At 43.4% G+C, this 11,780-nt stretch overlaps 1 protein-coding gene across 1 annotated transcript in view; it reads right to left on the reverse strand.

The window, feature by feature from the left end:
• Positions 1-11,780, reverse strand: part of CSGALNACT1 (chondroitin sulfate N-acetylgalactosaminyltransferase 1) — a 296,216-nt gene that overhangs the window by 268,494 nt on the left and 15,942 nt on the right. The gene's annotated exons all lie outside the window — the stretch shown is intronic.

Genomic DNA, 11,780 nt, shown 5'->3' on the forward strand with positions numbered 1-11,780 from the left:
TGACATGCATCCTTTTATTTAACAAATGGGTGTAAAAATATATTGAGTAATATGCTAATAAATGTGAGGGCAGTCATTTTTGTAGAATAGCATGGCCTAATCTCTCTTTAGAAAATAGTCATTAGCAGGAGTCATTTTCCTGGAATGGTGCAAAAATTTTCCTCTGCAGAAGACACCTCTGACTCCATTATGATAGGATGAAAGTTCTGCCAAGCCACTCTACACTTCAGGCATTGAGGCAACACCAACAAATCCAAGCCCTTTATGACACGGTATGCTATCACTCAGAGAAGGCTCTTACCCACTCTGACAATCTTTCTCAACTATACACAGTCATGATGCACCTTCCTATTTGCTAGTTGGGTTTTATTTTTCTTCTGAGGCAGGGTCTCACTCTGTTGCACAGGCTGGAGTGCAGTGGCATTATCATGGCTCACTGCAGACTCTACCTCCCTGGCTCAATCAATCCTCCCACCTCAGCCTCCCAAGTAGCTGGAACTAAGGCATGTGCCACCATTCCCCACTAATTTTTACAAACATATACATACACACATATGTATACACACATATATATACACACACACATATATATATAAATATTTGCAGAGACACAGTTTTGCCATTTTGCCTATGCTATAGTCTCGAACTCCTGTCCTCAAGTGACCTGCCCGCAGCCTCCCAAAGTTCTGGGATTACAGGCGTGAGCCACCAACCCAGCTGCTAGTCTTTTAATTCTTTGTGAAAAGTTTGTGAAAAGCGAAAAAATTGTTTTCACTTAACTACTGTACAGAAATATTCCAACTATCTCTTCAAGGCTATGGAACATAGAAATATGAATAAAACATGTAGCTCTCAGTCTGGCAATAGAAGACTTAAAAATAATAACAAAAGGTAGAAAGTTGTGACGAATGCACCACTACTATGCTAATTCAAAGGAGGGGACCATTTGGGGTTAGAGGTGGGGAATTCACGGGTGTCTTCTCAGAGGACAGAGTATATCAGTTAAACTTTGGAGATTAAGCAGGATTTGATAGGGCAGAATGGAAGGGGGCACATTACAAACCTAGGTGAGGGCAACTTGTGCTTCCCGTAACCCTGGGAACTCCATTCACTTCAGTCATGATGGATTTCAACGTTATGAAAAGTTTCTGGCCAGCAGCAGCGAACTGCCTGAAGACGGGATTGCCTTTTGCTAATTCGCACAATGCTATCATATCAACAAGCAGTGTGGCTGCCTCTCAGAAACTGCAAGACACTTTGATTCGCTCAAATCTTGTGAGCCAACAGAGAGAAAAAGATCTATCCTCAAAGTCTGGAATCAAAACCTAACCCTCATATAGCACCTCTAGTCCAATTCACAATTTTTATATGGCCTGAAAAACCTCAAGCCAAAAAAATAATTGTAAGGTGGTTCCAGGTTGCTAGTGCCCGAAGAAACTTAGCAGGAGCAAACAAATTCTCTACAGAGGAACCCATCTTCAATCTAGACCTCAGAGGCCCCACAGGTAAATATTCTGGAAACTGAATGTACACTTAAAATGCACATGTGTACGCGCATGCGTGCGTGCACACACACACACACACACAGTGACCCAGAACCAGGAGAAACCCCCCACCCACACACACAAACACATAATAGATCAGCAAAAGTTTCAAATATTAGACTTACCAAACACAAAATATCAATCAATCAGGTCTAAAAGAAATAAAACTAGCATTTATAAAGTGGGTATGAAATAAACTATTAAAACTGAGCAGCTTTTAAAAATAGTTAAATAGAACTTTTAGAAATCAAACCATGTAGGCCAGGTACAGTGGCTCACGCCTATTATCCCAGCACTTTGGGAGACCAAGGCAGGTGGATCACAAGGTCAGGAGTTCCCGACCAGCCTGGCCAACATGGTGTAACTCCGTTTCTACTAAAAATACAAAACTTAGTTCAGCGTGGTGGCACATACCTGTAGTACCAGCTACTTGGGAGGTGGAGGCAGGAGAATCGCCTCCCAAGAGGCAGAGACTGCAGTGAGTCGAGATCATGCCACTGCACTCCAGCCCAGGCAACATAGTAAGGCTCCGTCTCAAAAAAAAAAAAAAAAAAGAAAGAAAAAGAAAAAAGAGCATGTAAAGTAAAACTTAAAGAATTTGTTTATTAGTAGACTAGACACAGCTGAAGAGACAATTTGTGAACTTGAAGATAGAGCGGTAGAAATCCAGAATAAACCAGAGAAAGACACAGATAAGAAACTGAAAGAGAGGTTAGAAGACATGAGAATATTAAACATGTCTAACAGATCCAACTGAATTTTTAAGAGAAAAGGAAAAAATGGATCAGAGGCAACCTGTGGAGAAACAGTGGCTGGTATTTTCTAGAATTGACAAAAGACATCAATCTAAAGTTGCAGAAGATCCAATAAATTCAAAACTGAAACAAACTCGCTATACCTAGTATATTATAGAGACACCACAGAACACCAAAGATAAATACACAAATAGAATGAAAAAGATGGATTATCTTTAAAGGAACCACAGCCCCATTTCTCAAGAGCCACAATGGAAGTCAAAATCCAATAGAAAACACCTTCCATGTTCAAGAGAGAAAGTAAATCTCAATCTGGCATTGGTACTATCTCAGAAAACATCTTAAGAATAAGAGCAAAACAAATCTAAGGAAAGAATGTTCCAGACAGTGTTCTAAGACCCTGTGGCAAAATGAGAAGTGCTACTAGATGAGGACAGAAGTAGCAAGGTGGGGGCAAATTATATGGGTTTTTATAGGCAATCTTAAGGACCTCCACTTTTCCACTGGGAAACTCAGTGGAGGGTCCAACAGAGCACCTTGGGCACCCCCTAATGGGGTTGCCAGGCCATGGTTAGATGGCCTGAGGGCACAGGAGACTCAGGCATCAGCTTGGTGGTCTAACTAGCTCATCTTTAAGGTCTCTTTCAACCTTGAAATCATTATTCAGGCAGAATAGTGATGGAACAATTACTCTAGACTGAATATTTGTGCCCTCCCACCCTCCGTCCAAAAAAAAAAAAAAAATCCTGTTAAAGCCCTAACTCCTAATGTGACAGATTTGGAGATGGGGCCTTTGGAAGGTGATTAGGGCTAGATAAGGTCATGAGGGTGCGCCCTCATAATACAATTAGTGCCCTTATGAAGCAAAGGCCATATGCATACACAGCCAGGAGGCAGTTTTTTGGTAGCTCCCAACAGGAACCAAGTAAACCAGCACCTTAATCTTGGACTTCCCAACTCCCAAGTTGAGAAAATACATCTGTTATGGCATTTTGTTAGCCCAAGGTGATTAATATAATTTAGTATTTCACCAACAATACTATAGTATGTTTCAAGATGATAGTTACCAAGAAAAGTTGAAGAGAGGAATCTCAAAAACCAAACAAGAGGCTGGGCATAGTGGTTCATGCCTGTAATCCCAGCACTCTGGGAGGCCAAGGCAGGTGGATCACCTGAGGTCAGGAGTTTGAGACCAGCCTGGCCAACATGGAGAAACCCCATCTCTACTGAAATTACAGAAGTTAGCTGTGCATGTTGGTGCACACCTGTAGTCCCAGTTACTTGGGAGACTGAGGCACAAGAATCACTTGAACCCAGGAGGCAGAGACTGCAGTGAGCCGAGATCGTGACACTGCACTCCAGCCTGGGTGACAGAGCAAGGCCCTGTCTCAAAACTACAACAAAAAACCACCACCACCACCAGCAGCAGCAGCAGCAGCAGCAGCAGCAGCAGCAGCAGCAGCAGCAGCCGCAACAAGAGGTATGTTTCTCCATATTTTCATCAGCTGTGGCATTTAGCAAGCTTCAACTCCTTTAAGGGCATTGAGGCTGAAGAGTGATACATACTGTTCACCTTCAGACACTTATCTGGTAAATCTTTCTAAGTTAAATAGGTCTTTGGGGCACGATATTCCAAAGCCAGTACCTGATAGCTAGTTACATCTGTTGGAGCTGTGAATAACCGGCTTCATAAATGTTTTTTTCCCCCACCAGTCATCTAAGTAATGAAATCTCTTGTTAAATTCTCACTGAAAAGGCCGGGCTCCCCCCACCCCACCTACCACCTTACATGTCTTTGCCATGTACATTTTCTGCAGGATGATATTGACATTTTAAAATTGGATGTACCATTAAAGGGATATACGTATTTTGGCCAAATTTAATCAGGGTATCTCACATAAGAAGAGTACACATAGCATTTCTTTGCCTACCAGATTAGATCCATACTAGAAAGCAAGACTAACTCAGCTCCATTTTGCCTGTGTCTCACATTATTTCCCATTGGTCACTCTTCATTTCAGGCAACACTTTCTTTGTCCCAACTATGTCAGATTCTTACTTGGGCTCCTTCTCCTATCCTAGATGCTGTCCACACTCTCTTTGCATCAACCCAAGACATGAATTCTCATATGCCAATTCAAACTCTTCTATAAAGGCTTTTGTGACAAACTGTGTGGGTTTCTGACAGAATTGAGTGTTTCCCAGGCATAGACAATTAGTCATATGAATCCCCCAGAGCTTCTATCTCTGTACTGGGAGTGACTCTAAAAATATTTGAATTAAATCTGCCTGAATCACATAAGCCACCACGAAAGTGTTTTTCAACAAAATCAGGGATCAGCTTAAATTCTCATCTTCTTTTTTGCATACGAGTATGGAATACACATCCCATGAATCTCTGCCTACGTGATTGGCTAAAGGCTGGCAGGCCATCCAGCGTCTCCTGTTGCTGCTAGCTTAAGAGCACCTGCCTGGCATGCAGCTCAGAGCACTGTCTGCCCAGACTGTGACCAAAACACACAACCCTCCAGCAGTTCACGTACGAGGGAAGATCACTGCTTCCTGCCAGTCCCAGATTGCGTATTCTCTTGCCTGAAGAGATGGCAGCACATCATGGCAAAAATACTACCTCACATTTATTTAACGCTTATTATATGCTAGACTCTAGCCACTTTCTTCATAGTTCATTTACTACTCTAACAACTACAAAGTAGGCACTATTATTGTCCCAGTCTTAAAGATGGGGAAACTGAGGCACTGGGAAGTAAATTGCCCAGTCTCACAACTAGGATGTGGCCAGGCTATGACTTAACGATCAATCTATTGGGCTTCAGAGTTCACATTCTTGTCCACAATTCCATACCCACGTTGATACAGGGCATTCTACATTATCCCATATATCCTGCCATGGGATCAGAGAAAATTCAATAAATGTCTGCCTCACCAAAAAAGATGAGAGGATGGAGCAGATGCAAGAGTGCAGTCTGGGGACCAGACAGTCTTGAGTTACAGTCCAAGATCTTAACTGCACAACCTCAGGCAAATTACTTATTCCCCCTAAGCCTTAATTTCTTCATCTGTAAATTGGGGATAATTATACCTTCTGTCGCTGCTGATGAGTGGCAGAAATGAGACTCAGCTCCATAATCTTTCTGTCACACTATGGTGCCACAGCCTCTAGAAGATTATCATCTTTCAAAATTGGGGGGAATACCAATGCTTTGCCAGGTGATTTGGGGGTAACTGTAACCTCAACCAGAAACTTCTAGTTCTGCTACATCTAAAGAATCTGGGGTTCTGAGTTAATTTGTGTGCCATCATGCAGGACCTACTAGGTAGCAAGGAAAGTTTCCCCTCTTACTCACAAAAGCTCCAGTTGCTACAGGCACATTCTCAGAGCCTACCTTCCCGTGATCCCCAATATTAAAGGCAACGACATGGTAGATGAAAATCACCAGTCCCTAGAACGTCAGTGGCTCCTTTGTCCAGAACGACACACTCCCTTCTACACATAGGAAAACACAAGGTTCTTACATAGGTGTGCATTCCCAAAACCTCCAGAACAACCTCATTCTATGGCACAAAGACCCTTCAGTTTTTCTGTTTTTGTTTTTTTTAGGCAGAGTCTTGCTCTGCTGCCCAGGCTGGAGTGCAATGGTGCAATCTCAGCTCATTGCAACATCCGCTTCCTGGGATCAAGCGATTCTCCTGCTTCACCCTGCCAAGTAATTGGGACTATAGGTGCGTGCCACCCTCCCCCCCCCCTTTTTTTTTTAAGTAGAGACGGGGTTTCACCACGTTGGCCAAGATGGTCTCCATCTCCTGACCTCATGATCAGCCCACCTTAGCCTCCCAAAGCACTGGGATTACAGGTGTGAGCCACCAAGCCTGGGAGGACTGTTCAGTTCTACCACCCTGCAGCCACAAGGCCTCTCCCAGAGCCTCATCTCTTCAGCCCTGCAATGGCCTGGAAACTGGGCAGGGGCTCTGCCCACAGCATGTGAAGATGAGTCACCTACCACTGTCACCTGGCCCAGTTCCTGAGTGGAACGCTGCAAAGTCCTACGTGCTCCTGTGCGGCACTGACGAAAGGGATTAAATGAAGGTAAAAACTCTAAATAAAAAACTATCTTCCATCTAAGGAATGCACCAAACCCACAGTGATTGTATGAGGGTCTGGTATCCTGGCCCATAGCTGCCCCAGGCCATTTCAAATGTTCTGTAATACAGTACTATTCTCACTCTGTGAAGTTTAAGTAATACAAGTGACATGTGGCCCGGATTGCGTGAGACATAGGATAGCCATCCCAGATAGTCACTCATGATCATCTATGCCATGCTCCTTATGATAATGTGATAAGCACATGGAATATTCTGTTCACATGGGGAAGATGTGGCCATTCCTTCCCATGGATCTAGAAGGTCAGGTAGGTCTTTATTTCTAGTAGAAGCTGCTTACAGATGTGCCACTCATTTCAAGTCATGGATATGCCTTGCCTTTCTATTTCTCCCATCAGTTTCACCGATGTCTGGGCCTCTGTATGAACAGTTTCTCCTCGTATGTAATCTCAGCTTGTTTTGACCAAAGGCTTCTCCTTCATCCTAATAGTTCAAGATTTGGTGAAGCCCATTTCCCTAATCATTCCCCTTCCTGGTGTTCACTATGCTGGGCTAAGAGCTGAGATATTTTAACCATCCCTACCAGCAGCAACCCCTTTCCCTTTCCCACTGTTTAAATTGTCCCTCCGCCCCCGCCACCCCCGCATCTTCAGCAGCTGCAGCTCTTTATTGAAATCCAGCAACCGAGGTTAGGTGCGGTGGCTCACACCTGTAATCCCAGCACTTTAGGATGCCAAGGCGGGTGGTTCACAAGGTCAGGAGTTCGAGACCAGCCTGGCCAACATGGTGAAACTCCATCTCCAAATACAAAGCTGAGCCAGGCGTGGTGGTACACATCTGCAATCTCACCTACTCAGGAAGCTGAGGCAGGGGAATCCCTTGAACCCAGGAGGCGGAGGTTGCAGTGAGCTCAGATCACACCACTGCACTCCAGCCTGGGTGACAGAGCAAGATTATCTCCAAAAAAACAAAAAAGAAAAAAAAGTCTGAAATCCAGCAACCCAAACAATTGCGACATAGTTTTACGTTCTGAACACTCCTACTGATACAATAATCAAAGTTAAAATGTTAGGCTGATGTTTGGTTGAAAAAAGTTCACATCACACAATAATTGCATGCAACCTAAATAGTTAACAGCTATGCATTACTAGGAAGCAGTGTATTAGGAAGCAACGTACTCCTTTTTTTAGGAAGGCCTCCTATTCTATTATTTCCTCTTTGCTCAGAGGAAACCTTTAAATCCTAAAGTGAAACATCTGTGCCTGCTAGGTGGATGCTAGGGTGTGTGTGGTAAACATATCTGAAAGAAATATTTGTCTAGTTTCCATCCTTGGGCAACAGTGGTCCACATTGGTAATACTCACCTTTGGCTCTGTCTTCACCATCCACTCTGAGCGGCGGGGAGATGGTGCACCCATCAGCCGGGGCAATAGCACAGCTGCCCTATTCTCCCCCCATTCAGGAGGTCATGCCACACATCCAGCTACTCTGAGCCTTCAACCACTCCCACGAGACAATGAGGCTGTGCCAAAGGCAGAAACCCAAGTATCTGTTTGCAGTGTCAGGCACATGTGTAATGAAGAAAGGAAAAGGAAAGAGGGAAAAAAAAAAGTGGTAGCGCTACACATGCCTGGAAGGGGTTGCAAAGAACAATGCAGGATGCTCTCTGTGAATCTACTGTGCTCCTCATTAGTCACCATCACTGCCTCTACAATGCCGCAGATCCCTCTGTGGCATTCAGGAGTCATGCCACTCTGCCTCTACCGTGCCCAGTTGGAGAAACATTTCCATGGAACATCAGTGTATTTAAAAAGATAACTACACTTGTAAAGATGGATTTTTCCATCTTCCATGACCTAGGGTCAGGCTTCTACTTAATTGTACCTGAGGTTTTTTTCTCTCCTTCCTACGATGGTTGAAGGATAAAATACTATGAAAACCCTGTTTTCTTTGGGTACTTTAAAGTCCTCTTCTCGCCAAAATCTAAAAACAAAGCTCACTGAAAAAATCACTCACTACAAGTCAATATATTCAAAGCAAATTTTAAGTTTAAAGAAGTCAGTGACTAACACCCCAATTTTCCTTTCCCTCTAGCACGAGAGGTTCCTACAAGCAGCTCTGTTCCAAACAGCATAGCATTCACACTTCCACAGGGAAGAAACAGGCAATTCCAGAGCTGATAGCCTGGGTACGGTGGTACCTCGTTAAGCTTCAAATTCAAATCCTGTACAAAGATTTGAGGAATGATTATCAACTGGGAAGGGAGACAGACACTAGGGAAAAGTACACACAACATACTTTAAAAGACAAATGTATTACCTGGAACAACTTGGGGAAAATGTAATACTACATTTCTATTGTGCAAACAGTTTCAATTCATCAAGAAGGAATCTTAGGCATGAGAACAGGTAAGAGCTGGACAGATAATGCAGCCCTTCTCCTCCATCCCACAATTCTCTCCTCTTCATATTTGATATGGTCCCAACATGACCTTCAGATGTGGATTCAGATGCCAGACCCTGGCAGTTTTAAAACAGACAAACGTCACTCTTGTACAAAGAGTAGAAATGACACCATCTTCACAGAGAAATCTTTTCCAATTACCAGCAGACGGGCCGACTCCCACCTGGTGAAAGCGCGGGCCAGGGGTGGGTCAGGCCACCCTCCACGCCCTGCCAAGTGCCTGCACAATGGCTCGGCCCAGGCTCCTGGAAAGAGTTTATTTCCCATTACTTCTTGATGTTGATATCCTCTCCCAAATGTTCCTTAGACTCACATTTTGTGTTGAAAATGTTTTTCAAAGCTGTAAATCTAGGAGTGGAATTGAGACATTACTGGTTTTACAGGATTACTGGATGAAGAAATGGCATTTTGCAAACTAAAGCCACAATGAGATCATCTTACCGCCGTCAGAATGGCTGCTATTAAAGAGTCAAAAAATAACAGACGTTGGCGAGGAGGCGGAGAAAAGGCAATGCTTCCACACTTCTGGTGGGAATGTAAATTAGTACAGCCTCCAAGGCAAACAGTGTGGAGACTTCTCAAAGAACTAAAAATAGAACTACCATTTGAACCAGCAATCCCACTACTGGATATCTACCCGAAGGAAAAGTCATCCTATTAAAAAGACACCTGCCCTCCTATGTTTATCACAGCACCGTTCACAGCAGCCAAGATATGGAATCAATCTAAGTATTCACCAACGTATGCTTAAAGAAAATGTAGTGTGGATATATGTATACACACACACACACACACGCACGCACACACACACACACACACACAATGGAATACTACTCAGCCATAAAAAAAATGAAATAATGTAATAATATCTTCTGTAGCAACATAGATGGAACTGGAGGTAATTATGTTAAGTGAAATAACTCAGACACAGGAAGTCAAATACTGCATCTTCTCGCTTATAAGTGGGAGCTAAATAATGTGTATACATGGATACAGAGTGTACAACAGTAGACACTGGAGATTAAGAATGGCAGGATGGGGGTTGAGGGACAAGAAATTACTTAATGGGTACAATGTATACTATTTGGGTACAGTAAAAGTCCAGACTTCCCACTATGCAATATATTCATGTAACAAAAATGCACTTGTACTCTATTTTTTGAGAGGAGTTTTGCTCTTGTTGCCCAGGCTTGAGTGGAATGGCATGACCTTGGCTCACGGCAACCTCTGCGTCTCAAGTTCAAGTGATTCTTCTGCGTCAACCTCCCGAGTAGGTGGAATTATAGGCATGTGCCACCATGCTCGGCTAAGTTTTGTATTTTGAGTGCAGACGGTGTTGTACCCCTTAAATTTATACAAATCAAAGAAAAAAATGCCATTTTACTCAGCATCAAACTATACTTATAGGTAAATCCAGGGATTTATTAAAAATAGAAGACAAACTTCTTTGTGAAAGTATTCACAGCCAAGTTGCATTAAATGCCATGGTTCTTTTGGGCTTCTAAGACAGTGTTTTAAGTGGTTACAAATGCCTATTCATGAACAGTTTCCTCCTAAGATAATGTCCGGGGCCAGAACTCAGAAGGAGTGAGCAAAGGCAACTGACTCAAAGGTGCTCAGGCTGTGGGTAAACACTTGATGGAATAAATGCTCTTTATTCATGGCCTGCGTTGAAATCTCCCTGAGGATGACTCACCACGCCTCTTCCCAACATCAAGCCCAGGAAGCCACAGACTTTCCCATTTTATCACCGACTTGCAAGCCTGGGGCAAAATCAGAGTCCACCCAGCACAGAACTTGGTTCTGCCACCAGAACCAAAGATGAACTTGTACCCTAGGAATACGGTGTCTTCTACGCCTGACATAGGACATCAATTTTCCCCATTCCTCTCTCTTAATTCATAATAGAAGAGTGTGGTTAATTACACCTGGGATAATGAAGAGCTAAAAATGTGTTCTCTGCTAGGTAAAAAGAGCACATTCTCTATTCATTTACAACTAACTTTTCAACTTCCTCTCAGTCTCACCTCCCAGGACAAGGTCAATGGACCCATATTCCTCTAACCACAGTCTCGATTTTCCAGGCTTCTTATTTTCTCCATCTTTCATCTTTCCAGTTGAAGATTCCTCATCATTTTAGACTTTCTTCATCACAGCTCTCACATGGCAGTCCAGATTTGGTTTATTTTTATTCCTTTTGGAGTTATTTCAAGTTGTTTGTCTAGTTTAAATCCAGGCAGCCTTCAAGATTTTTCCCTTTGTTCCTGTGAAACATTGGTGAAAGGAGGGTGCTCCACAGAAGCTGGATTTGAATGCTAGAAAAGGAACAGGGTATTCTAATAGTGTTCTTGCCACAACTTTCACCGTCAGACCTTAAAATGTGAGTGCTGTAGGGAAATTAAAACCATCTATTGTCCTTGCATTATAACTAGAGGAATAGAAGCCCAGACAAATCAAACAACGTGCCCTGGTTCCCATGAAGAAAACCCTATCTCTTCTACCTCTTCCTATTCTATTTAGCTACTTCAGCCAATTCATCTATTAACATTTTCTGAGTCAGACATGGTTGCTCACACCTGTAATCCCAGCACTTTTGGAGGTTGAGGCAGGCCAATCACTTGAGGTCAGGAGTTCAGACCAGCCTGGTCAACATGATGAAACCCTGTCTCTACTGAAAAATATAAAAAGTAGCCAGGTGTGGTGGTGAGTGCCTGTAATCCCAGCTACTCAGGACCATGAGGTGGGAGGATAGCTTCAACCCAGGAGGCAGAGGTTACTGTGAGCCAGTATTAGGCCACTGCACTCCAGCCTGGCTGACAAACCGAGACTGTGCCAAGGGAGGGGAGGGGAGTGGTAGGGGAGGAGAGGGGAGGGGGATGAGGAGGGAAAGAAGAAGAAG

This window comes from Mandrillus leucophaeus, unplaced genomic scaffold (assembly GCF_000951045.1).
Source record: "Mandrillus leucophaeus isolate KB7577 unplaced genomic scaffold, Mleu.le_1.0 Scaffold204, whole genome shotgun sequence".
NCBI lineage: Eukaryota > Metazoa > Chordata > Mammalia > Primates > Cercopithecidae > Mandrillus > Mandrillus leucophaeus.